We start from the raw sequence: 5892 nt of genomic DNA on the forward strand, positions 1-5892 counted from the left end.
GGCTTTGAGGTTTCCTAGGATCAGAATACTGCCCATTGTGTCAGTGCTGCGCTCTCGCTTGAGCACCACATCTGTCCAGCACTTCTGCCACCATGCTCCTTGCTATGATGACAAGAATGGAGATCATTCTTGTGATATTCTGGAGAAAAAAAGTGGCAGCCTTTTACCCTTATCTGAAGTGTCTGCCTGCGGCTAAAGTGAAGAATTTGGATTAATTTTGTTGGAAGATAGAATCTCAAAACAGCCTATTATAGACTCTGTCATTAGTTTTAGTAGTAACTCTGGTGAATATTTATAATGAAGAGGAGCAAGCAATGCAGAGTAAATTAAAAATTTGAGGAGAAAAGAGCTCCAGGAAGTGGAATAGAATGTAATCACTGCCCTATTCTCACAGGAAATGGTAATATTAAGAGTTATGGCTTTGTTGGACTGGGTATAGCCTTGTTTGAGGAAGTTTTGGGGCACACTTTGAGGTTTCCTATACTCAGGATACTACCCAGTGTCTCAGTCAATTTCCTGTTGCCTGCAAGATGTAGAACTCACAGGTACTCTCCCAGCACCATGCCTTCCTTCAGGCCACCATGCTTCCCATCATTTTAATAAAGGACTGAGTCTCTGAAAGTGTAAGTGAACCACCCCAAGAAAATGTGTTTCTTTGTAAGATTTGATGTGATCACAGTGTCTCTTCACAGTAATAAAAACCCAAACTAAGACAGAGTGTTTATCATATTAGTAGAAATATCTTTGACAAAAAACTTTTGGAATTCCCATTAACAAATAATTCTGGAGTCAATGAACTTTATACTATTTAAAGCAGTAGCATATATCTCTGATTGGTGAATTTGCTTAGGACATATTGACAACCACAGTCACAGAAAGGGTTTTTAATATTTTCTTGGCAAAAGCCCGGAGACTAAATCACAATTGCTAAATTGCTAGTTCCATTTTGTTTCAGTGTTTTGTTTTTACTACTGAAATGGCAAGAAATATAATCACTGAATTGCTTCCCTGGACCTCAGTGCTTGCGCAGGATATAAAGAAAGTGGAGCTTGAAAGCACCGTCAATGAAGCTGGGCAAATCTTGTTTAGAGTGTTCCTGTGTCATTTCACACTGCATAAAATAAGGACCGAAGCATCCTGTATCCTTTTACAAATCATTGACTCTGTGTCCTTAAAATCCTCCAGTGGCCAGAGTTTCAAAACACATTGTGTCATCTCCTTGTTTATTACATAACATGAATCAACAGCACATCTCATCAGTTCATTTTGTTTCATTTCCATTTGTGCATCTGAAATATTAATGTATGAAATCAAAACTTATTATTAATCTTAAAATGTTTTAAGCAAAATTGAAAGGTATTCATGACATTGTTGTGTTCATTATCAGGAGACAAGAACAAAGCACAGCAAAACAAAATAATTTCATTCAAGCCCAGCTTGACAAACTAATGGGTTTATTGGGATTACTTACAGGAGCGTGGATGACTGAGGCAGCTGAGTGAGGAGGAGCCTACCCCAGCATGAACAACAGCTCAGGAGAGCTGCATTTCTAGATTTCATCTAAGCTGGCAGTTGCTGCACAAGGGTGTAGTTTACCCAAGCACGTCTTCACTGTTCACATAACCCATTTGAGAAACAACGAGTCTCCCATCTTTCTCCTGAGGGTCACGATCCTCCCTGTTTCCCTGAAAGGGAAAACATTTCAAATCTGAGCATACAGTGCCACAACTAACCCTAAGGTGTCCATTAATTAATTGTGTGACATCAGTGATTGCACGCTTGAGAATTACTTCATGTATGACGATCTTCTGTCTCATACCCTTTTCATGAAAAGATTTAGAATGTAATGCATTTGGATAATAGATCAATGTGTTAACTAGGATTTTCTCAATTGATGTGCTTAAAGTAATTTATGATGTTTTATTAAAATTGTATATTGGGGGCTGGAGAGATGGCTCGGGTGTTAAATGTATATACTGCTATTATAGCAGTCTCAAGTTTAATCCTCAGCACTCATACTGGGTAACTCACAACCACCAGTAACTCCAGCTCTAGAGGATTTTATGTCTCTGAACTCCATGGACACCACACTCAAGCTGAAACACATGTGCATGATTAAAACAATGAAGTAAATCTTGTGATGGTCAAGGGTGGCTCACGCCTTTAATCCCAACACTCAGGAGGCAAAGTCAGGCTGCTGATTACCATGAATTCAAGGCTAGTCTGGTCTAAAGAATGAGATCCAGGACAGACTCCAAAGCTACAGAGAAAACTAGTCTTGAAAAACTGAACAAATAAATAAATAAATAAATAGAATGAAGAAAATATTAAAGGAACAATTTTAAAGTATAGATGATTGTGTATGAAATCCAATTATTATATTATACAGCTCAAGGTTGAATTGTCACACATCTAAGATATAATTTAAGACTTCAAGTAGCTTGTTTCTTATGTGTAAGTGCTTGTAACCAAGGCTGCACCCAATCTCCTTTAACTCTTGTTGTTATTGAAGGTATTAAAAAAAATCCAGCAGGTGAAGTCACTATAAGTAAACACTGCATCCCAGACTAGTAAAATGCAGGTATCTGAAAGATCGTGTCATGATCATGACCATTTGACTGAGTGTCTAAGTAAGTAGTGACTTGAACTTTGTTAGATTTTAAGAGAAGAAAAGAGATAATCTGTTTTTTGTTTGTTTGTTTGTTTGTTTTTTAAACTTGATACTTTTCACATGTATCCTCGGTGCTTGCCTTCAATATCTTTGTTCGGATTATTTTACTGTGACTCTAGATTCTGAAATTTAGAGGTCTAAGGGATATAGATCCATGATTGTGTCAGTGTACTAATAACAGAAGTAGACCTATTAGCTCTCCTTTCTAAAGGGAGATTCAGACTAGCCATCAAATCCCGCAGAGCTGTGTTCTCCACCTCTGCTTGTGTATGAAAGCTTAGGTGGAAGAGACAGATAGCTTTCCTGTCATATAACCAGAGTCTGGAAGGGATGGGTTTGGACACATTACTCTCTGAGAAGACGTTGGATCAGACTTACTGCCACCATGTCGGCTTATTTCATAATACAATCCCACAGTGCGTGAGGCTCATAGAAAAACTCCTGCGTAGCACCCTGTCTTCATCCTGATTTCCGGGCACATGCTCTATCAGTGGGTTCTGTTTTTACTCAGATGATATGTCCTAAGAATCTGATGGATGGCCAAAACCACAGATAGTACTGAACCACATACATTCCACATTTTCTCCATGTGTGCTTATGCAAAGCCTAATTTAAGATAATAAATTGGTATAATTATGTCAACATTTTATATAAAAGTTGTGCGAATGTGCTCTCTCTCCAAATGTCTCATATCTGTTCCCGCTCTGACTAGCAACTGGTATTCCTAGGCTTCTTATTCTTCTTCAGTTCTTTGGGGGAACCCCACAGAAGAAGGGGAAGAAAGATTGTAAGAGTCAGAGAGGATGGAGGACACCAGAACATGGTTCACTTTCTCAAATAAGTAAGGCTCACATGGGCTCACAGAGATTGATAGGGCAAGCACAGGACCTGTATGGGTCACACCAGGTCCATATATGTTATGGTTATTAGCTAGGTATTTTTGTGTAGCTTCTAACAGTGGGAGTGGGTGTGCCTCTGATTCTTTTGCCTGTTCTTGAGACTCTTTTCCTCCTATTGTGTTGACTTGTCCAGCCTCAATATGAGGGATTTTACCTTGTCTTATCGTATATTGTTTTGTTGTGTTGATTATTGTCTCTTAGAGGACTTCTTGTTTCTGGAGAAAAAAAATGGAGGAAGGTGGAGTGAGTGGGTCAACATTCTAAATAGGGAATTAGAAGGACTGACCTATTTAGCCAAACAAATCAGCACGGGAATCTCCTATATATAACGGTTCCAGTAGCCACTCATTAGGTAAATTCTTCATTTATTATTATTCTAACCAAAGTAGAAGTATGTACTAGAATTGCGTACATTTTCATACCCCTCTATGAATCCAAAAATATTAACAAATTATAAAGCAATCATTTTTAGATTTATTTGTATTTTTAAATCATGTGTGTTGGTAGGATCAGATCTGTATGTGACTCTGTGTGTGTGTAAGTGCAGGTGGCTAGGAAATGCATTGTATTCCCTGGGGGCGGAGTTCTAAGCAGTTGGGAGCTGCTTTGTGTGAGTTCTGGAAATCTAACTCAGGTCCCCTGCAAAAATAACACATGCTCTTAACTGCTGAGTCATCTCCATCCATATAAATAAGTCTAGATGAAATAGCTGGCGCTGGCTTGGGTTGGAAATTAATACTGCCTGGGAAATCAGACTTTCGTTATGTGTGGCGCTAATAGCTTGTCCAGGAGCTATTACACCATCGTGGATGGTGTGAGCTGCTCAGGTAGATACTACATTTATATGGTAGTTAGCAGTTGTTAATTTCTGTGAGTTTACCTCAGAGCAGCAAAACTTGATCATGCAGTTTTTTTTAAAGTTCACTCAGCTAGAAGCTAGAAAAATAACATTTGCTAGCGTTTCTTTTCTACTTTATTATGCCCCCATGAAATCAAGCAATATCCACATTCACACGTACACTATTTATATTTTGTTCTGTACATTTTACAAGTTCTAATTATAGTCATTTAATTCAAAGGCCTGGGATATAGCTTAATCATCCCAAAATAAAAACACTCATTAATAAAGGGATAAAGTGAATGAGATGATTATTTTAAAAAAATACCCTCATCTTAGATAGAGACAGAAGAAAAAATTCAGTTGAAGTCTGTAATGAAAGTATCTAAAGAGGAGATTTAAACACCTTAGTTGGAGACATAGATTTAAATTTATTTAGAAATGAGTGGAAAGCATCAAGCACATTTCAAAAATATCACTAGTTTAAATCAGAGCATGGAGAAGTGAAGGAAGTGTGTCAGTTTGATAGAAGGAAGTGATTGTGTGTGTGTGTGTGTGTGTGTGTGTGTGTGTATCAGATCTTAAAGTTTAGGATGTCTGCTCACCTACCAATCTGTACCATCTACTAACCTATTTACACAATGAGAAGAAAGAGGTAATTTAGGAAGAGATAATAGAGATATTACTGGTGAAGGACTTCATTAAAGCATAAAGCAAGCAACAAATGACTAGCAAAGAATATATAAAGAGATCAGATACCAAATTAAATAAAGGCTCCTTGGGAGCTAAGATCCCGCAGTATATGCACAAGAGTCCTCTTTAAGCTGTAAATATGGAACAATGGCAAAGGCTATAGAAGATATCCTCAACAATGAAATCCTTTACAAAGTGGCCTGCACTGTCCTTTTATGTTTACAAATATATCTTAAAGAAATAGAATGAATGGGAATGGGATAGCCTGAGGCAATTTAAATAAATTATATGTAAAGACAGAGGAAGAAAATTAAGTACCAATGAAGAGTCAATCAGAATTTTCTTGGATGGTGAATGCTCTTGGTAGTCTAAACTCTGTCTTTATGTCGTGTGTCAAGAGATTCTGCAAGAAAATGTCTGGAGAACAAAGCTAAAAGCCAAAGGATTGAAAGAGAGTGGAGAGGGGACCATCAGGACCATTTGAAAGTCATTTGGCAAGAAATAATAATAATAACTATAATAAACAAGTAATAAGTGTTTAAAATCATTGGCATGTAGAAAGAGTGAGTTCCATACCCGAGAGGATGAAAGGAACTCTTTGGGTCTGATGGTCATATAACATGGCCTCCTGGTCCTTGGGAGTTTAGAATGAGTCAGTGATTATGAGGTGTCTCCTGTGGGAAGCTACACAGCAAGTTTTGGAGCGTTCTCTCCTATGTCACTCTCCGGGCTTCTTATTTATTTGAGCCACATTAGTGCCTCTTCATCCAAAGATAATTTGTTTCAGGATT

Source organism: Myodes glareolus, chromosome 18 (assembly GCF_982192425.1).
Source record: "Myodes glareolus chromosome 18, mMyoGla1.1, whole genome shotgun sequence".
Lineage (NCBI taxonomy): Eukaryota > Metazoa > Chordata > Mammalia > Rodentia > Cricetidae > Myodes > Myodes glareolus.